This window comes from Danio rerio, chromosome 18, assembly GCF_049306965.1.
Source record: "Danio rerio strain Tuebingen ecotype United States chromosome 18, GRCz12tu, whole genome shotgun sequence".
NCBI classification, from domain to species: Eukaryota; Metazoa; Chordata; class Actinopteri; order Cypriniformes; family Danionidae; genus Danio; species Danio rerio.
In genome coordinates this window covers 41,767,333-41,791,037 of record NC_133193.1, presented here as the reverse complement: position 1 = coordinate 41,791,037, position 23,705 = coordinate 41,767,333, and the positions used below count along the sequence as shown (strand labels likewise).

Here is a 23,705-nt window from a genome sequence, read left to right as displayed (position 1 = left end):
ATCCATACTAGAAACATGCTTACATATGTAGCCAGCTATCTATGCCAACTGTTTCAAATTTCTTAAAACTACTTCACTAAATCTTTGAAGCTACTTTAAACTTTCAGATGAGGCCTGCTCAAGCCACCATAAAGTTTGTCTACGAACTTTACTTTTCTAGTTTGTTGTTGTTGTATCTAGTGTGTGTGCTAACCCCTGTGTTTAGCTGTCTTTTAGCAGTCTGTAGTCCCACAGTTTCTTCACTGCAGGTGCTGTTCTCACTTTCACTTTGCGCTTCCTTTTCATTTGATCATTGTTTGGAGGTTTTGCCTTATCTTGACTTCATCATGAATTGTATAAACTAAACAGACTGTAATCTGTGAATGAGAGAGTGCGTGAGTATTTCCCAGAACTGACAGTTGGTACCCTCAGTTCTCAGAAACACCTACACGCTTTACATTTCACACTAAAATGTAGATAATAACCGTTATTAATTTAAGAAACACGCCCCATACCTTATAATAGCCAAAAATATTGCATACAGAACTTGCATAATTGGGTTATCTCGAAATTTGGTGAGATTATACCTGTTATACCATATTTCACATAGAATGTCACGTAAATGTCATGTGATTTACCAAAAAACAGTAGACTTGAGCTCACATCTGGATTGGCTGGAATGTTCAAGGTACACACATTTAAGTGTGTTCGTGCAGCACTTCTCAGTTCATTTAAGAGTCCGAGACACAATTGTTGAATACTTGGCTTTGCTGTTTGGAGCTCTGATTCACTTCAGGTATGTAAGACTTACTTTCTTTGACTTACGTATAGGTTAAGTTGGAACTGTTGTCAAAGATGTTTCATGCTACACAGAGATATATTTATTCAGTCTATCATGAATGGAGAATGCAACTGCTTATGGTTACTTCATTTCAGGACTTTCATCAACAATAATACATTTCACATTTTAAATGTTATTGTTAGCGGAGTATTGGGGGTTGTCAGCAAAATTTAATGACATTTGCTCAAAATATTTTTATTTTTTAACGACCAGCCCTTTGATCTCCACATAAATTGCTTGGTCATGGAGTATTTTCAGCAACCCTGTTACTATGCAAAGCTAGAACATAATAGAATATTTTTAATACTTGTTTTTCTTTATTTGTCCAAAATTTTATTTGACTAACAGATACTGAATTTATATCACAAATGTGTGTGTCCACTTTCAGATTCATCCTCAGTATTTCAAAATTGAACTCATTTATTGAATCATCTATTGATATTAAAGTAAATAAATAGGAAAAAACAAATTGAAAATGATTTTTGTTTATCCATTTCTCAGTGCATGTTGGTAATATATATATATACACTCACCGGCCCCTTTATTGGGTACACATTACTAGTACAGGGTTGGACCACCTTTTGCCTCAGAACTGAGATTTTAGTGCAAATATCCCGTTCCACCATATCTCAAAGGTGTTCTATTGGATTGAGACCTGATGACTGTAGAAGCCATTTTAAGTACAGTGAACGCATTGTCATGTTCAAGAAACCAGTCTGAGATGATTTGAGCTTTATGACATGGCGCGTTATCCTGCTAAAATCAGAAGATGGGTACACTGTGATCATAAAGCGATTGACATAGTCAACAACAATACTCAGGTAGGCTGTGGCGTTGACACGATGTTCAATTGATACAAATGGGTCTAAAGTGTGCTAAGAAAATATCGATACATAATATATACAACATTACACCACCACAACAGCACTGATGCCAAATGAATGACACCAAATTCTGACCCTACCATCCGAATATCGAAACTTTTTAGACCAGGCAACGTTTTTCCAATCTTCTATCGTCCAATTTTAGTGAGCCTGTGTGAATTGTAGCCTTCAGTTTCCTGTTCTTAGCTGACAGGAGTGGCACACGGTGTGGTCTTCTGCTACTGTAGCCCATCCCCCTCAAGGTTTGAAGTGTTGTTCATTCAAAGATACTCTTCTGCATACCTGGTTGTAACAATTGATTATTTGAGTTACTGTTGCCTTTCTATCAGCTCAAACCAATCTGGCCATTCTCATCTGACCTCTGGCATCGACAAGGCATTTGCACCCACAGAACTGCCTCTCACTGGATATTTTCTCTTTTTCGGACCATTCTCTGTAAACCCTAGACATAGTTGTGCGTGAAAATCTCAGTAGATCAGCAGTTTCTGAAATACTAATATCAGCCTGTCAGCACCATCAACCGTGCCATGTTCAAAGTCACTTAAATTATCTTTCTTCCCCATTCTGATGCTCAATTCTAACTGCAGCAGATTGTCTTGACCATGTCTACATGCCTAAATGCATTGAGATACTGCTATGTGATTGGCTGATTTGCATTATTAAATAGTTGGACAAGTGTAACTAATAAAGTGGCCGGTGAGTGTATTTTGGGGCATTTGAACTAAACAGATTTATTAAAGAGATATATTTATTACAATAACATTTTAGTCACCAAACATTTATAGAAATAGACAGATATTACATATAATTCATGTGAGATATTGGGAAAAATTATGACAACTAATTTTCAACAAAACTTTATAAATTTAGTTTATTTTGAATTTTGCTCTTTTTTTTATTTAATATTTTTACCCTAACATATACATTTGGGTGTACTAGTTTTTGAACTGTTATAGTAATTAATTTAGTTAGATTAGCTCCAGATTTGGCTTCGGTGTTGATTAATCTAATGTAAATGCACAAATATAGTATTGTAAAGCTTCCTATAGAAATATTAATCTAAGTGAGAGATTTGTGAGAGGCGTATATCATATATCATATGAGCATTGTATATCATATATAATTCAAGTGCGATCACAAAAACTGGAGTGACTGTATAAGTGTGAACACTTTCTGATAAAAGAAACAAAGGAAGCAATACAACAAGGAAAAAGAAGGCAGCAGTTTTGCACTTAAAAATGCACGAAACATTACCTAATCAAGAACTTAAACTTTATGTGGGTTGAGGAGTGTTGGGCAAGCTACTTGGAAAATGTAGTGATATAAGAGATTAGTTACTCTACTTAAAATGACATATTTTACCTTCACCGACAATCAAGAATGCAATATGGTGTCATGGCTTTGCAGTCAAAAACTTGTCATTATAATGGATGTCATTGGAGCAAAACCAGCCACAAACAAAACAGAAGAGTAAACAAGGGTTAAAATGAAACTGAAACCAAAAGGTGACAGCTGTATCAAACAGTTGGCATCAGAAAGACTTCTCAAAGTTTATAAAAAGTGGGATGAATGTCTAATAAAAAACACATATGGAAAAAAAAAGTTTCATAAGTGTGGTGATTAAAGGCACACTTTAAACAAAATCAAAGAATGAACTGAAGTGACATTATTTTGAACATTATATCGATTTGGCCAGCTCACCAAAGTTATTTCATTTTGGCTTCTAAACACCATTTTAACATGCTTCGTATCTCATATCCTTGGAGGTAAGTCAGGAGAATAACAACCAAATCAACAACATCATGATAGCAACGTCAATACACTGGAGATTCCAGTAGCAGAACTGGTACAGACATATCCATACCTGTACAATCCCACACCAAAATATTTTAAAGCCACCCAGGCTCATTCTGAAACTTAGTCCTATGAACGTTTCTAGAGACCGAGAATTACGTCTCGAGTAGTATGTATTTTTGCAGTTTTTGTTTTCTCGAATCCACGAGAGGCCGCTGTCTGCGTTTTTTCAGATCTCAAATTTCTCCTGTGAGTGCTGTTCACGTCTGCACTGTTCTTGCATAAACACACCAGAGGCCGCTGTCGACTGACTGTCTGCCTGACTGACTGAATGGCCAACTGACAAATCGACTGACCTACCCTCCTTCTTCCCTAAACCCAACCAATTTTATTGACTGACTTGCCCACCCACTTACTTCTCTTAACCCAACCAACGATTTATAGAAGCTGTCCAGAAAAAGAAAAGCCCTTGTCTGATTTTAACCACATTTTCGGTTTTTCCCACATTCTCACCCTGTTTTTCACTTATTTATTTTATTTTTTGGATTCTGTTTTTGTCTTACCTGATTTCTGGAACCGCTCTTTCCTGAACTCAAACCCAGTCGTCGTCATCGTTGTCAACTCCGATGTACATGACGAGCTAACTGAACAAACTGGTTGCATCTGGAAAGACCTCTACATGGAGGTAAGCGGTCAGCTGGAGCGCAAAAATTAACGGCGTCATACCGGCGTGTAGCGTTCATTAAAATATGAAATGCAGCCATACGTACCTCTGGCAACATAATTCGCAGTCTTCAGAAACGACCATTGGACTACGTTTTTAGAATGAGCCTGTGTAGCTTTAAAGAGTCAGACAGGGTCACACAACATGTCATGTCTTTTAAAGTTCAAACTATTATTCTATTTGACGTCTGTCTCCAAAAAAAAAAAAAATAAATAAATAAATAAATAATCTAACACCCCGCTATCTCCACCTCCCTCCCCCACGCTCTCTACTTTTGTGCGCGACACCTCTACAGTACATCCTCTGGTAAGGGATCGTTACACCGATCTCTTAAGCACTGTACCATGTTGGTGGTTCCTGTGTGACAGTCTAAAGAAGACAGATGTTTGCCAGATGTTTACAAAACTGTTTTTCTCTCACGGCAGTCATTGTTTTTAGGTTTACTTGCGAATACGCTTATTCCACGCGACCGCCATTTTAAAGAACCAAAGCGAAGCTGCAGTGGGAAGAAACCCGGAAGTATAGGACCAGCACTGTAAACATTGCAGTAACATGCTGTACACTACAAACCTCCGGCTGTTGCCGAGATTTCTAAAAGCCGAAATGGTTTACACATCACTTTAATATTATTCAGTAAGTTTAATATAAACAATTAAAAGCAATTCAGCATCAAACAACATCACAGTCTCTGTAAGAGTAATATGCTCAAGTGTCCGCCTAGGCTTCAGTTTATGGCACCAGTTAAACACCGTGGGGATGCTTTCCTGCTTCAGCCTCTGTAACCCGGTGAGCAATAAAACAATGCAGTCCTTTGTAGCATATCCTCAAGTTGTCTGTAATGTGTTGTCCCGGTACTGAAGTTTTAAAAACATCTATTTCCACTAACATTGAAGCACCACTGAGCGCAGATGACTTGACTGATCCTCAGGGCTGCTTCGCACTCCAGTCTCTGTGTATCTGTGTTTGCCCTCAGTTTTCTGCTCTTCGCCCAGTGCAAACACAGATACACGGAGACTGGAGCGCGAAGCAGCCGTGAAAATCAGTCGAGTCATCAAGCAGATCGCTTGTCTGTGTTTGTGCTCGGTAAACAGCGGAGGGTGCACTGATGACCTTCTCGGCCAATCACAAGCATTTCTGTTGAACATGTGAACACAATGGCAAATCATAGCTGTTTTAAGAAAGCCATCAACAGTGCCTTAAATGTTAGCGGGAAATTGACAGTTTTTCTTTTAATTCAGTATCGTGACAAGTGTAATATAGTGAAAGAATCAGTTCATTATCTCGAGTTTGATAAAAGGCATCTAAAACGTATGTTTGGGAAAGAGAACGTTAACTAACTAGTGACATTTCCCTTAACTTAATTGAAAACGAGCTCTGATATCCCTTTTTATTTTCACTATTTATTCAGAACGGACCTTGGGTTCACTATGAAGGCAGTGAAATTATGAATTTGTGTAACTTTATCTTCGAAGATAAGATATTCAGCCAGGTACACAATGTTCCTATGTAACTCCCAACGATACTTTCGGGTTTCTTCCCACCGCAGCCTTGATCTCTCTTTTTAAAATGGTGGCCGCTAAAATCAATCTATTGACCTTATTCTCCGCAGACGAGCGGGCGCTGCCATTTGAATCTTTTTGGCACGAGACTTCCGGTCTCATTCACTTCCATTCATTTTTAGACATTAAAAACTGCTCGTTTCGCTGTTTGTTGTTGCAAACTGATATTTCCTTGTTGTATTATTCTACTTGGTCTGTATAGTCATGCAAAAATTTGTTTGTAGAGCAAGTAGTTAGACCGTTTTTTGCTGTTTATTATTCCTTGTCATTTCCCCCATAGGCGACTGAAACGGAAGTTCTAAGACAATCGCAAAAACAGGCGCACTTCTGCATTTTAGAATAAGGTCAATAAGCAGGACATACTTACTACCTCGCCTCCTGCAATGTGGGGTTGTCGGAAGATTCGGAAAAACAGTATACCTTCACTCAACCTTTTCAAACTTCAACTTGTTCTCTACTAAAAACAAAAAATAACCCAGTTTGAAGTATATCAAGGCCTTAAATGCAGTAGACTTAATTTTGTGAGACTTTAATCCACATTTTTTTGTGATATTTTCTTCACAGGAGCATAAGTGGCTTAAAAAAGGACGAGAATCTGCAAAGCTAATTAAAATCAACGCAAGATGGATAACATTGGTAAGAAAGAAAATTAAAATTGGATATCATCAATTGATTCTATTGAGAGTCTTTATGTATTTCTATTCATGACTTTGATTCCTTTCATTTTTAGCAGAGACAAAAAAAGAAGTTGGGAAACTATGGACAAATTTCCACTCAGGTCTATCAGCGGTACTAGCTGTTGCTGTAGTTACAGTAGCTATAATAGGTTATTCAGTCCTTTCAAAAGTTATTGAAGCAATAGTAGGAGGAGCAGCAGGAGCGGCAGCTGGATTGGGAGTTTCGCACTTGATGTGGACAGAAGAAGAAAGATCGGCCCGTGCAGCAACAGCAGTGATAGCAGTAGCAGGAGGCATTGCAGGAACTGCAGCAGCAATTTTGAGATTATTGGTAGCAGCGTTCTCAGTAACAGGATCGGCAGTTGTTGGAGCATTGGCAGGAGCTGCAATAGTGGCACTAGCGAAAGGACAATTACAATGGCTTATTCGCATTGTAGTGTGGATAATAGATTGTTGGAAACATGCAGGTATACTAGGAATATGTACATTAGCAGCAGCATTTCTAGGAAAATGTGCAAAGTGGCTGTTAAATAAAATGAAGCCACTCATCGATACAATAAAGGGGATAGCAGACAAAGTAAAAGACGCAATACGAGGAATTACAGACATAGCAAACCGTTTATTCTCACCATTTGGAGGACTAGCAGCAATCGGAGGACTACTTGCAACAGCATTGGGATCAATGGGATTAGCATTAGGATTAGGATTTCTAGGACCGTTAGGAATCATATCAATGCTTGTGGGGGGATCAGGAATCTTGTATGCATTGCATTGCATAGGGCAACTGCAGGAACAAGTAAAAAAGTTAGTGGAACTTGTTAACTATGTGGGAGTGTCACGATTATTGTTTGTGCTGTTGCTCCTCTTTCTGTTTGTTAGTCTACTGCGGTAAATCAGCTAATCAGAAAGGCATAAATACTAGATGATGCCTCAAAAAATATTCGAAAGAGGGATTTGTTTTGATTTATTTCTTTTAGCTACTTAACATTATACTGACTGGGTTGTTGTGAGGTCTATGATTTGCTACTAATGTGAAATGAATTTCTTTGGGCCAGACTCAATAGCCACATTTTGTACTACTCTCTACAAAAAACTGAAGATCATTTACTGCCCAGGGAACATCCATGAAACCTCCTCATTAATTAAAAGTTTTTTTTTTTTTTGTTTTTTTTTAATATAGGACAGAATTTTCATTAAATTATTTATACATTCTTCACACTATGAACACATTTTTTTTTCTTTTTTCTTTTTATTATGTGGGAAACCAAAATGTTTATTTTTATTTTTATTTTTTATAAGCACCACTCCTTTTTTTTTTCTGGCAAGTTTTTATTCGTACTTGTCTATTTACAAGACATATTAAGTTTCCCAATTATTGAAGTGGAAGTGTTTGCATTTTTCATGCAAAAGTGTACAAAATGTCATACTATTTTTAATATTTTTTATTCAGTACCTAATAACTTATACATAAAAAATGTTTACTGTGTGAAACTGTAACATAAGAGTCTTTTTAATTTGAAATTTGTATTATTTGTATTTGTGTCATCTGAAAGCTGAATAAATAGACTTTCCATTGATGTGTTTACAGTCATAAGTGTCCGTGTAGCTGATGCTGATTGGTCAGCTTGTAATTGTTGGTTGTTTATTGTTTTTGTATTTCATTACTTGAATGTGTATTGGTGTATGTTTATGTTACAAATTTCCTTGTTTCTGGTTGGCTTGAGTTGGAGGTCATGTGATTCTCTTTGATTTATTTAACCTGCGAGAGATTGTATGGACAGCATAGTGAGATCTCAATGCTGGCACCTGTTAAATGCTCCTTATTATTCTACTGCTGGTTATCAGGCCAACGCGGTAAACGAGACATTGTTGTATATTATTTGTTTATTTTGATGTTCTTTGTATTTGTCTGAAACATTTGGTTTGTTTGTTTATCCTAGTTTTCACCGTGTTCAATACATGAAATAGATGGACATCAGTATTTGGGAAGCGTGGACTGTTTTAATTATCGGCGGGTACAGTCTGTTCCTCATTCAAATGATTACTTTTTACTTGTTTACTAAAATAAATGGCTGACTGTCTAACTTATATAGCTCCCATTTTCTAGAATGCATCATTTGATTACTGAAAAAAAATGTGTTGTGCTACATCTTTACCATGTTAAATCAAATTTTCATTACTAAGCAAATTATTATTTATTTCCAATATCCCTGTAGACTCTTATTTTTTATTTTAAATCCAGAGAGAGCCAGAACAAGCATTTTGTGCTGTGTACAGGGATCATAATATGAAACTTCTGTTACATATTGAACACGTCCAGGATTGATCAATCATTAGTCAATCCTAGATTGTAATGATCTACCTTAAATCAGGGGTGTCCAAACTTTTTCTTATGAAGGTTCAAAAACCAAACTTGATCAAGGCTAGTGGGCCAAAGTTAAATATATTTTCCATGGGTAATTTACAAATTTACTTAAGAATATTTAAAAAAAAAAAAAAAAAAAAAAAAAAACTAGAAAACATTGCTAACTAATACAGCATAATTTAACATTTTATAATGGACTTTTTACGTTACAGTAAAAACAAAAGCAATTTCATTTATGACAGAACCCAGCAGGCACACAACATCATAAGTTGTTAATATTAGGTTAGATTTAGGTCATGACATCGGGTGACCAAAATTTGAAGTCTAGTCAGCGTCTTAGGACAACATATTTTTGGCATCCAATAATCAAATTATGATGATATTTGGTTGATTTTAGGTTGTGTTGAAACGTGACCAAAATCCAACGTCCAATAGATGTTATCGTGGTAATGTCCACACAATGTCAAGGTGTAACATGATTAGACATAGAGTTTTGGTTGATTTTAGGTTGGACATTGGACATTGACGTCAACTGACATTGGGTACTGATGTCAACCGATTTTCATTTTCAAACAAAATTCATTCCAAAATCAGATTTATTTTGTAGCTCAGCAATAAAAAAAACAGGTAACTAAATTAAAAATGACAATCTCTTTTAAATGAATTCGCCCAACCCTCTTCATCCTTACTCTCTTCTCAGATGGGATAGTGGGACAAATCAAAGGTTACAATGGACCAACTTTGGCTCGAGGACCCTACTTTGGGCATCTCTGATCTAGATGAATTACTCCAATTGGAACATTTATCACAAAAATTTTAAAATCTTCAAATATGCATAACTTTGAAGATGATAAAGAATAAACAGGGAAACAATCTATGAAGTCATCTGGGGCATCATTAAAATCACTCCTAATTAACAAAAAAAAGCTTCTTAAAATTTTCTCATCAAAACTGAAATAGAGTTAGACATTTCTATGCCTGGAACGAATAATTATTGCCAAAAAGATTTACTAATATACAAAATTAATTATCCATCCTAACAGTTACTATAACCAGGGGCTGATTTAACCAATAAGCAAGGAAAGTGGCAGCTTAGGACCCCAGGAAATCTGAGGGCCCCCGATACATTTCTAGAACTGTAAACAAATAAATAAATACACACACACACACACACACACATATATATGACGAGGCCGCAGGCCGAGTGTCTTAGTGCTCCCACCAGTGCCGATATACAGCCATATCACACTGCTACGAGTGTGATATTGTGTTTATACAACAGTTTGATTGCATAATTGTGTATATAAAAACAAAATTAAACAAGGACAGTTTCAAAAACCCTTTTGTATGTGGAATTACTTTCTTCCACATTGGATTCAAATCATAAGCTGACAGTTAAAACAGCTGAGCAAGCATTTTTTAAATTTTAGATCTGTAGTGTCTGTTTTTGCTGGCTGCATGTATGTGGGCGGAGTAATACACAAAGGGTAAAGAGACTGTAGGAGTTCTGATATTGCAGAATATCGCACGGCTATCAGCCAATCAGATTTGAGAACCAGACAGAACTGTTATATATATATATATATATATATATATATATATATATATATATATATATATATATATATATATGTATGTATGTATGTATATGTATATATGTATGTATGTGTGTGTGTGTGTGTATATATATATATATATATATATATATATATATATATATATATATATATATATATATATATATATATATATATGTATGTATGTATGTGCATATATATATATATATATATATATATATATATATATATATATATGGCGAGGCAGTGGCGCAGTAGGGAGTGCTGTTGCCTCACAGCAAGAAGGCTTAGTTGGCGTTTCTGTGCGGAGTTTGCATGTTCTCCCTGCCTTAGCGTGGGTTTCCTCCGGGAGCGCGGGTTTCCCCCACAGTCCAAAGACATGCGGTACAGGTGAATTGGTTAGACTAAATTGTCTGTAGTGTATGAGTGTGTGTATGAGTGTGTGTGTGAGTGTGTGTGTGAATGTGTGTGTGGATGTTTCCCAGAGATGGGTTGCGGCTGGAAGGGCATCCGCTGCGTAAAAACTTGCTGGATAAGTTGGCGGTTCATTACGCTGTGGCGACCTCGGATAATAATGAAGGGACTAAGCCAACAAGAAAATGAATGAATGAATGAATAAATGTATATATATGTATATAAAACATCTTTTTCTATCATATCTTATGTTTTTTTGGAGATTGTGAATAATGTAGCCAGAAGTATAAATGGCTGCATTTCATTTTTTAAATGAATGCTAGAGGGTGGTATGAGGCCGTTCCTTTCTGCACTTACAGCTCACTCCATATGGACGGCTTTCCAGCTGTTACCAGTTTGTCCAGTTCACTCAACATGTACAGTGATGGACTTGAGATGTAGAAAGGAGATGACCACAACGACAGGGTTCGAGTCTGGTAAAGAAGGGTTCCAGAAAGCAGGTAAGACAAAAACAGAAGCCAAAAAAATAAATAAATAAAAAGTTGTATCTATCACTCCACCACGTCGTTACAACCTCAAAGTTGACTTGAATCACCACAAATCACCCAAGAAATCTGGATTCACTCACCTCAATGGACTGAAGATAAACAAATTATCGGCAGTTTTTTTGTGTGTGTGTGTGTGTGTGTGTGTGTGTGTGTGTGTGTGTGTGTGTGTGTGTGTGTGTGTGTGTACTATTCTTTTAAGTATTTTAAACTTGCAGTTTGTTCACATATTTTTCTTTTTCTTTCTTTGAGCGATGATGTAAACTTTGTAGGTTGCAACTGATGGACAATTGACAGGTCTGTCCATCACTTCTATGAATGTTACACTTCCGCCACAATAGTAAACGATAGAGAGGAGGGATATATTGAAGATAAAGGCCTATCATGCTAATGATTTGTCTTTTTATTTTAGCCAACAATTATTTTTAGTTTCACTATAAAATATAGAGAATAAACATTATTAAATTAAGTAATATATCATATACATAATAGCTAATAGTAGCTCAAATAAAATTTGCATACAAAATTTGCATGACTGAATGTTTTCCCTCTTTCCTTCTTCCTTTTTTCTTCTTTTCTTCCTTTCCACATATTCCACATAGTTTTTTTTATTTTTTATTTTTTATCAAGACCTCATTTGGATTGGATGAAATGTTCAAAATCTCATTTGGATTGGCTGGAATCTTCAAGGCACACGCATTTAAGTGTGGAGTGTTTGAGCAGCATTGCTCAGCTCATTCAAGAGTCCAAGACGCAATAATAGAATTGTATTCTGCAGTCTGCTTTCATTTGCCTGTTTGGAGTCCTGATATACTTCAGGTTTGTAAATTTTTTTACTATTATGTTTAGGGTTAAGTATATAGTGTAATAAAAGATGCATGTTTCATGCTATACTGTATATTTATACAGTCTATACCATAAATGGAGAATTCAACCGTTTACTCAAACAATTGCATATTCAAAAAAACCATTTGTTGGCTTTAATTAAATGTTGGCTTTTTTATGTCAACAGGTTACCTTAAAACTATATATTTTTAGTGAACTTAGTTACATAAAGGTAATGTAATGTTGTTTAGTTCAACATTTATTCATTCATTCGTTTTCTTTTCAGCTAAGTCCCTTAACATTCATAATTTACCTTGAATCTATTTAGTTATTTAAGTTTGACAACTAAATAGATCCATTTATTGACCAAAATGTGGTACTATAGAAGCATCACAACTCCCTTTCATTAATTTTAATTGAGAGAGCCGTTTAAAATTGAAAACTTACTTTTCCTATTTTTTATTCTATTTCTATTTTAAATCCTTTGGTTTTAATAGACGAACATAAGTGAATTGTTTAATTTAAACATTACATTCTTTGGACCAACTAAAGTTTTTTACTTTTTTTCTGAGTTCAGGTTTAAAATGGCATTTACATTAATCAACAATTATACATGTTTTAATGTCCATGTGAACTGGGTATTGGGGCCGTTATGATATTGCAGCGTTATTTTAAGACATTTATTCAAATTATCATTATTATTTTTTAATGACCCGCAGTTTGTGGCCCACATAAATTGCTTTGCTTTTTGGTCATGGAGTATTTTCTGCAACCCTGTTACTATTAGAAAAATAGAAAATAATAGAATATTACACTTGTTTTTAATAAGTTGGTCAGGGGAGGTTTTCATTTGGCCAAAACTTTTCCATGTTTTGGCTAGCAGAATGATTTTTGGTGACAAATCTTATTTTGACACATATTTTGAGAAAATGCTTTGAATAAAAAAAAATAATCGACCTCACTCCTGATCAAAACTACTGAATTGTTTGAAATATTACAGGATTTAAACTCTAGAATTGCCAAATTCACGTGTAATGTCACTGATTTCGTGAAAAAGCACACAAAATGACGAATTATAAAGAAATTATATAGAAATTAATTGTGGACTGGTTTATTTTTACCTTTTATTAAAGTCTTGGACATGTGAAACAACATTACCTTTTTGATTGGTTTTCATTTTTTTTTCTCCCTAATTTACTGCTGGTGCCTATTTTTGCCCCATTGACTTCCATTATAATCAATTTTTTTTTATTACAAAACCATGACAGCATGTAATCATGCATTTTTGATTGTTGGTGGTTTTCCCTGTTGGGAAATCAGTTGGTACCATTAACCTTTTAGATAGGCCTGTGCCAAAAAAAAAATAATAATAAAATAAATAAAATAAATAAATAAATTGTTTCTGGATTCTTATATGGAGTATATCAGCAAATTATAATGTGTGTATGTGTATCTAAGTGTGTATAAGTGACCTTTACACATTTACCTTGATGCGTCTGAGAAAATCAAAATATGTATCTCAGCTCTCAAAACTACATAGAGTAAACAAAAACAAAGACTGTATTCATGCACCATCAAATGTGGTTATGGCAGAAGTCAATGGGGCATAAAGAGCCACCAACAGTTAATTAAGGAGAAAAAAAAGAAAATCTAACAATGTGTCAAAGCCAATGTTGTTACTAATCATTCACATGTCCAACACTGTGATAAAAGGTAAAAAAAAAAAACATCCAATCCACAATTAAAAAAAAGTTTATACATAAGTTTAATTCAGTCCATGTTTTCATCCATAACTTAAAAGGGTGGTAAATTTGTGAACAATGCACAAGTGTTAAAGGAAATCAATGAATAAACCAACATGTTTATTCATATAAAACACATGGAATGTTTTTTCAGTACAATTGTTTAAACCGGAACTTTTCTTGACTATGCATATCATATGTAATTTTAACATGTGATCTCAAAACTGAGGTGACATTTAAGAGGTTAAATGCTTTCTGACAAAGGAAACAAAAGAAAAAATGTAACAAGGAAGAAGAAGGTGGCGGTTTTCCACACAAATGCAAAAGACTTTATCTAACCAGGAACTTAAACTTTTACGTGTTTTAGGATTTAAGCATTTTGTGAAACAAATCTGACTTTTAGACACATTAAATGAAATCAAAACAAATAAAGCAAAAAATCTCTAAATGACAATATTTGTATTGGAAATTGTGAATTAATGTTCTCAGACTTTTATAGAATAAAACAAATATTAACATTTTACTCAAATCCATCCATGTTTATATATATGTTTATATATATATATATATATATATATATATATATGTTTATATATATATATATATATATATATATATATATATATATATATATATATATATATATATATATATATATATGTTTTTATATATATATATATATATATATATATATATATAAACATACATATATATATAAACATACACACATATATATATATATATATATATATATATATATATATATATATATATATATATATATATATATATATATATATATATATATATATACATATATATATATATATATAAACATACATATATATATATATACATATATATATATATATATAAACATACATATATATATATAAACATACACATATATATATATATATATATATATATATATATATAAACATACACATATATATATATATATATATATATATATATATATATATATATATATATATATATATATATATATATACATATATATATATATATATATATGTTTATATATATACACATATATATATATATATATATATATATATATATATATATATATATATATATATATATGTTTATATATATACACATATATATATATATATACATATATATATATATATATATATATATATATATATATATATATATATATATATATATATATATATATATATATATATATATATATATATATATATATATATATAAACATATATATATATTCATTAATTCATTTTCTTGTCGGCTTAGTCCCTTTATTAATCCGGGGTCGCCACAGCGGAATGAACCGCCAACTTATCCAGCAAGTTTTTATGCAGCGGATGCCCTTCCAGCCGCAACCCATCTCTGGGAAACATCCACACACACACTCATACACTATGGACAATTTAGCCTACCCAATTCACCTGTACCACATGTCTTTGGACTGTGGGGGAAACCGGAGCACCCGGAGGAAACCCACGCGAATGCAGGGAGAACATGCAAACTCCACACAGAAACACCAACTGAGCTGAAGATCGACCTAGCGACCTTCTTGCTGTGAGGCGAATGTGCTACCCACTGCACCACTGCGTCACCAAACATAAGTTTATGTATGTGATTTAAACAAGATTAAACTACTAATGCCTAAAACAAAGGCATTATTTCCTATATCATATTTCCTTCATCAGCCACACTTTTGTGACATTCTCTTCACAGAAGCATATGTGGCTTTAAAGAAGAAGGGGCGAGAATCTGCAAACCTGATTAAAATCAACACAAGATGGACAACAATGGTAAGAAAGAAAATTATAATAGGATATCATCAATTGATTCCACTGAGAGTGTTTGTATTAGTAATTTCATTTTTGACTGATTTTTGTTTTAGCACAGGCAAAAACAGCATCTGGAAAACTATGGGCAAATTTTCACTCAGGTCTAACAGCAGTACTAACTGTTGCTGTAGTTATAATAGTTATAACAGGTTATGCAATAATTTCAAAGGTTGTAGAAGCAATCGTAGGAGCAGCAGCAGGAGCGGCAGCTGGATTGGGAGTTTCACATTTGCAGTGGAACGAAGAAGAAAGATCAAAACCAGCAGCAACATTAGTAATAGCAGTAGTCGGAAGCATTGCAGGAACTGCAGCGGCGATGTTGCGATCATTGGTAGCAGCTTACTCAATAACAGGATCAGCAATAGTTGGAGCACTGGCAGGAGCTGCAATAGTGGCACTAGCAAAAGGACTATTACAAAGGCTCATTGGCTTTGTAAAGTTGCTAATGGATCATTGGAATGAACTGAAAATTATGGGTATAGGAGCAATCTGTCTAGCAGCAGTAGGAAAGCTAATACAATTTGCAAACTGGCTGAGTGATAAAATGAAGCCACTCATGGATAAAATAAAGGGGATAGCAGACAACGTAAAAAAAGCAATACAAGGAATTACAGACCCAGTAAACAATTTATTCGCACCATTTGGAGGAGCAGGAGCAATCGGAGGAGCACTTGCTGCAGCATTGGGGTCAATGGGATTTGCATCAGCATTAGGATTGCTAGGAACTGTAGGAGCCATGACAATCCTTGTTGGGGGAACAGGAATTCTGTATGGATTGCATTTGAGAGGGGAATTGAAGACACAAGCAAATAAGGTGGCTGAATTAGTTAATTCTGTGGGAGTGTTGCAGTTTTGGATTGTGGTGTTGCTTCTCTTTCTGTTTCTAAGTCTTTTGCAGTGTTTCCGCTGTGAACGACACTGTTCATGCTAATCAGAAAGGCATACATACTAGAGCACAGGTGTCAAACTCAGTTTCTAGGGGGCCTCAGCTCTGCACAGTTTAGTTCCAACCCTAATTAAACACACCTGATCAAACTGATTAGGTACGGCTTGTTTGAAAGCTACAGGTAATAGTGTTGGAGGAGGGTTGAAACTAAACTGTGCAGGGCTGCGGTTTGAGTTTGACACCCCTGTACTAGAGGATGCCTAGATGAAAGAGGAACTTGTTTTGGTTTATTTCTTTTAGCCATTTAACATTATAGTGACTGGGTTGGGATGTCTATTATTTGTTACTCTGAAAATTTCTTTAGGCCAGTCACAATAGCAACATTTTATACTTCTCTCTTATAAAACAAAGATCATTTTCTGGCCAGGGACCATGCATAAAACCTTATTCATCCAAAGTTATTTATATGGGAAAGAAGGTTCTTTAGATCATTGATATATTCTTCACACAAAAAAAAATGATTCTTTGAAGAACTATTAACTTTTATTACAAGGTTTTGTGGGGAACCAAAATGTTTTTTTTATATATGGCACATGTTTTTTTCAGGCACATTTATTCATTCATTCATTTTCTTGTCAGCTTAGTCACTTTATTAATCCGGGGTCACCACAGCGGAATAAACCGCCAACTTATACAGCAAGTTTTTACACTGTGGATGCCCTTCCAGCTGCAACCCATCTCTGGGAAACATCCACAAATACATACACACTCATACACTACGGACAATTTAGTCTACCCAATTCACCTGTACCGCATGTCTTTGGACTGTGGGGGAAACCGGGGCACCTGGAGGAAACCCACGCGAAGGCAGGGAGAACATGCAAACTCCACACAGAAACACCAACTGAGCTGAGGTTCGAACCAGCGACCCAACGACCTTCTTGCTGTGAGGCGACAGCACTACCTACTGCGCCACTGCCTCGCCAATTTTTTAATTTTCCTAATTTTTGAAGTGGAAGTTTTGTACCTAAGAAATTATATTTATAGGATGTTTACATATGTGAACCTTTACCATAAGTTTTTAGGTATTTGTATTTGTATATCATCTGAAAGCTGAATAAATAGACTTTCCATTGGTGTATTTTTTGTCAGGGTACAATAATCTTTAGCAAGATACAACTATTCTGAATATCTGAAGGTTTTAAAAAAAAACAAATCTAAATCTAAATTGTGAGAAAACTGCCTTTAAAGTTGTCCAAATAAATATTTTTGCAGAAACTTTGCAGTGTTGATGTGTAGCCTCTAAGAACAGCATGAGAAAAACCTTTTATTTATATTCTTAAACTGTGCCTTAAAAGGTGTGCAGACAGCTCTGCAATTAAAATCATTATTGAATTGTCATTGAATTTCAGTTTATTTATGCCTAGTTCACATTTCTGGATTTTAAGCCCATTTTGAGTCCAATTTGCAAGTCAAAATTCAATTTAATTCAATTCATCTTTTTTTCTATTGCACTTTTACAATGTAGATTGTTTCAAAGCAGCTTAAAATAGAAGATTATAGTAAATTGAAACCGTGTCAGTTCAGTTTTCAGAGTTGAAGTTTAATTCAGTTTAGTGTTGTTTAAATTTCACTGCTGAAAGTCCACTGAAGAGCAAATCCATCGATGCGCAGCTCAACAGGTCCTGAACCATGCAAACTAGTGGCGACAGAGGCGAGAAACAAACATCAACATAATAATAATAATAATAATAATAATGAAGAAGATGTAAAAATTAATTTGTGGATGATGGAAAAAAAATAAAAAGTTGAACATCTGTCAGTTGTTCCTTAAACCAGGCTCAGTTGGGCACGACCGTTTCTTCTCTGTCAATATTTTTAAGTCTAGACTTTTTTTCTTAGACATGTGGTTGATGGAATGTGTGACTGCTCCATAACCAGTTTGTTTTCATCTGATTCCTTTGGTAATTCCTTCTGAATATTTGTTTTAAAGCACATTGGTCTACGAAAGTTGTTAATAAGTGTGATATAGATATAAAATTGTCAATGCCCAATGCTTTTACATGATAAACCAGGAGATTTGACGTCCATCTCTGTTACTGTATGTCATCAGAGGATTATCCAGTCACTGAAATGTTTCTTGTAACTTAGAGGTCCTTGATAAGCTTATGTTCATGCTTTCAGAACACAGATTATAATTACTCCTGACACCTTGAAACACATTTGAGTGATGATTTCTGTAGCATCACGAGTTTTGGACAAATACAATGACAATGCTCTTTTTTAAACAAAAATATAATGAATTTTAAAACCCAGGCTCATTATTGATACGTACCACTGTATACATTTCTGGACAGCGTGAAATATGTTCCAAGAGCTACGTTTTTTTGCTGCTGTGTATGCTTTGTCAGATTTCAAATTTCTCTCGCGAGTGCCATTCATGCCTGCTCTTCTCGTGTAAATCTACCAAAGGCCGCTGTCCGAGCGATTGCCTCACCCACCCTCTTCTCTAAACCCAACGGATAGTGTTTTTAAAAGCACTGATTGACTCGTCCACCCACTTTCCTAAACCCAACTGACAAAAGCTTTTTGATTGTTTACAAGAGCAATCCAGAACAAGAAAAGCCCTCGCAGCCACCTAATTTTTACCATGTTTTTAGATCTTACAACGTTAACCCTGTTATTTACTTGTTTATTTTATTTTTTGCCTTTTGTTTTACCTGCTTCCTGGTTCTTTGCTAGACTCAAACCCCTTCATTGCCATCAACTCCTCTCTGCAAGTCCTCCGACATACTGGGCAAACTGGTAACAGTGGAAAAGCTGTAAAGACAGAGGCGGTCAGAAGAGGTCAGTCGGTAGCGTGAAAGGAAACAGAAGCTGTCAGCAGCATCATAACAACCTGTAGCATTCATTCAGCATGCGTAGCTCTGGATACATAATTCACGCTCTCCAGAAATGTATAGGGAGGTATGTTTTCACAGTAGGCCTGTGTTGAATTTCAGAGTTACCAAATAAAAATGCTTAAAACTCATTTGTTTATCTCCAAAACACAAATCAAGTTGTTTTAATAAAATCTGACTACTTAATTATCCAATGTCTATGTATGTACTAATACGTTGAACTTTAGGTTTTTTAATTGTATTAGATTTAAAATAGCTTGATTCATGCATACTTCATTTTTTGATGAAGTTTGGTATGCGTAGACTATAAGTAGAGTGACTGAAATTACTCAGATTTCATTCAGATATCTTAATTTGAATGATAATATCTTAATCCCACTGATTTCATGAAAGTCTTAATAAATTTGAATGACACAATGGTAGTTGACCTTTGGAAATAAAGTTCTAATTCTAATTCTAGAGTTGAGTAATTCCTTAGAACAAGCTGTTCCATTGAAATTAGTTGGGCTACACCCGCCTGCATTTTTCAAAAACATTCCATTTAAGACACATACTCCTGCTGATGACCCCTGACCTACTACGAATTTCCCTCTTTTCGAAATAAACTTCAGCAGGTATAGTGCTAAAACTCTAATGGACGGCTTCTTCTCACTCAGGGCTGTTTATGCTAATAAGGGAGAGATCCTGATTAATAGGTTGGGTGCTTTCCCCCTCTGATGACACATGCAAAGTGAAAATGTCAAAGTGTTTCTGCAGCCTGTTTTTATGAAGTGTAATAATACAAAATAAAATAAATTACCATTAGAGGCGAGCTATATTCACACACTGTTCTCATACAACTGTGCTTAAACCTCTTATAAAAGTGATTTTTGCATAATAGGTCCCCTTTAAGCAATGATAAACTGCAGTGGAAATGCCTATAGAGCCAAACAAATCAAGGTAAGCCAAGCTGTGCGGAACCATATCATGCCATACTGTACAGTGGAAAAGCTGATTAAGGCTCTTCTCCTCCTCTGATTGGCCAAATTGACCAGACAGCTCACTCTAGGAAAAGTCCTGGTGGTTTCAACTTTCTTCCATTTTATACTGTATCAGGGGTGTCCAAACTCGGTCCTGGAAGGCTGGTGTCTTGCAGATTTTAGCTCCAACTTGCCTCAACACACCTGCAAGGATGTTTCTAGAAAGCCTTGTAAGAGCTTGATTAAGTAGCCCAGGTGTATCTCATTGGGGTTGGAACTAAACTTTGCAGGACACCGGCCCTCCAGCACAGAGGCTGCGTCCGAAACCGCATACTTCCATACTATATAGTACGCTAAAATCAGTATGCGAGCTGAGTAGTGTATGTCCAGATTCATAGAATTCGAAAATCAGTAGGCGAGAAGTACCCGGATGACTTACTACTTCCGGCGAGATTCTGAAGTGCGCATCCCATAATGCCCTGTGACAGAGTTCATGAATTAAAGTGAGGCGACACAACTGACGCAGGTAGGTCACGTGACCATGACCTTCCATTCATACTTTTCACATTCATACTGTAACGGCCGAGTAGTACGCTTAAATTCAAATGCAGTACCTACTGAGTAGTAGGCGGTTTCGGACGCAGCCCGAGTTTGGGCACCCCTGTATGAGATGGAGGCCACTGTGCTCATGCTGAAGAAATTATTAAGTAAGTTACCCTTTGCTAGATCTGTGCCTCCAAACAATCCCATTTCAGATCTAAAACTCTATACTTTATAGCTTGGTTTGTGCTCTGACGTTGACTGTTAACTGTGAAACCTTACATAGGCTGGCGTGTGCCCTGCTAAGTGATGCCCTGAATTTACCACAGTTTGGACACCAGTCAAGTAGAAACATCTCAAGGACGATCAGTAGAAACAGACGCACCTGAGCTCAGTTTGCAGTGTCAATGAAGGCTGCGAAAACGTGTACATGGCATTTTTTTGTAATAAATTGGCAAATATTTCAAACAAAATGATCAGGGTTGGACCGAGCTGGAGCGCTCACACTGATCCACCGGCTCTGCAATGGTTGGGGAAAGTCCAAATTGAACCAAATCAAGTTATTACAACTGGCTTAAGATTGGCAAGGACTACCAGCAGAATTATTAGCATTATTGTATGACTTTCGTTATTTGGTCTTGTTTGTAGACATTTGAGGAAAATAATACATTTCATTCAAGGCAGTAGCTAAAATAATGTGGAAAAAGTGAAGCACTGCGAATGTATAATGTAGAGGCAATGTGGAATAAACAAGTGTACACACACACACGCACACTTGTTTAAGGTTTTAGATGCATAAATACATAAAGTACTGTGCAAAAGTTTTAGGCCAACATTAGCTGATTTTTTACTGATGTCATGATAGATATATATTTACCACAAAACCAGTCAGTTTTAATTTCTTTTTTTTTTATTGAGATTTATACAGTAAATATATTATTGTTCAGTTGATGTAGGGTTTTTTTAGGATAGGAGTTAGGTTAGAGTTAATAGTTGGGTTAGAATATTTTGGTTTAGACATTGTGAAAGACAGTTTCTCCTGGTTTGAGCATCTCTACTAGTGTTGTTAGCAATATTGTCTAAATTGATGAAATTGAATTCATTATGCTATCCCTTTTGGAAAGGACTTCAGAGGTAACGACTTTCATTTTCAGCATGATCAAGATCTGCTAATTGCAGTGAAATCCTATTTAAAGAAAAGGAAAGCTGATAAAACGCAGACAGTCATGAAATGTCCTCCATAGGGTCCAGACCTGAATATTATAGAGGTTGTATGATATCACCTGGACAGAAGAAGAAAGATATGACACTCTAAACCTAAAGAAGAACTCTGGAAAGTGCTAAAAGAAACCTGATATTACACAGCACATTATTTCAGAAAATGTCAGGACAGTTAAAACAATGTAGTCCAAGCTGTGTTTTGGTGCCAAGGACATATTTCCTGCATTTTCTGTTTGTTTTGAATAAAGAGATTGATTGAATATATATTGTGCCAAAGTCTTAGGCCAACAAAGCTCATATAGTGCTTACAACTTTTGCACAGTACTGTATGTACATTCACCGGCCACTTTATTAGGTACATCTGCTGGTTAACTCAAATCTCTAATCAGCCAATCACATGGAAGCAACACAATGCATTTAGACATGTAGACATGGTCAAGACAAGCTGTTGCAGTTCAAACCGAGCATCAGAATGGGGAAGAAAGGGGATTTAAGTGACTTTGAACGTGGCATGGTTGTTGGTGCAAGACTGGCTTATCTAAGTATTTCAGAAACTGACGATCTGCAGGGATTTTCATGCACAACCATCTTTAGGGTTTACAGAGAATGATCTGAAAAAGAAAATATCCAGTGAGCGGCGGTTCTGTGGACACTTATTGAGGCCAGAGGTCAGAGGAGAACGGCCAGACTGAATTTCAAGCTTGATAGAAATGCAACAGTAGATCAAATAATCACTCGTTACAATCGAGGTATGCAGGAGAGCATCTCTGAACACACAACACTTGAACCCTGAGGTGGCTGAAAATTGGAAAAACTGCTGTTACATTCAGATGGTAGGGGCAGAATTTGGTGTCAACAACATAAAAACATGGATCCATTCTGCCTTGTATCAACAGTTCAGACTGATGGGGGTGTAAAGATGTGGGAGATATTTTCTTGGCACACTTTGGTCCCATTGGTACCTACTGAGCATCATGTCAACACCACGGCCTACCCGAGTATTGCTGACCATGTCCATGCCTTTATCAGACCACAGGTCAGATGGCTACTTCCAGCAAGATATCGTGCCATGTCCACAGTCACCAGATCTCAATCAAATAGAGCACCTTTGGGATTTGCAGCAACTGCTTAATGCTATCATATCAATATGGACCAAAAACTCTAAGGAATATTTTTAGTACCTTGTTGAATCTGTGCCAAGAAGGATTAAGGCGGCTCTGAAGGCAAAAGGGGGTCCAACCCAGTACTAGTAAGGTGTACCTAATAAAGTGACCAGTTAGTATTTTGATATATATTTTGAAGCATTTTGAATTACTTTGCGGTTAATCAATTACATCCTCGTCATTATACAATTATGTGTCCTAAGTACACACACACACACACCTAAGGTAAAACGAATAAGAACACAAACAAAAGGTCA

The 23,705-nt window shown here is 35.6% G+C and overlaps 2 long non-coding RNA genes across 2 annotated transcripts; both read left to right on the top strand.

Annotated features, from left to right (window-relative positions):
- Nucleotides 1-442: 442 nt before the first annotated feature.
- LOC137488326 (uncharacterized) lies at nt 443-8,033 on the top strand. The gene is made up of 3 exons (XR_011007347.2): nt 443-775; nt 6,346-6,417; nt 6,512-8,033. It is a non-coding gene; the product is annotated as an uncharacterized lncRNA (long non-coding RNA).
- Nucleotides 8,034-8,240: 207 nt separating this feature from the next.
- Nucleotides 8,241-16,927, top strand: LOC141378762 (uncharacterized). The gene is made up of 5 exons (XR_012394091.1): nt 8,241-8,312; nt 11,174-11,314; nt 11,990-12,178; nt 15,664-15,740; nt 15,833-16,927. It is a non-coding gene; the product is annotated as an uncharacterized lncRNA (long non-coding RNA).
- Nucleotides 16,928-23,705: the final 6,778 nt, after the last annotated feature.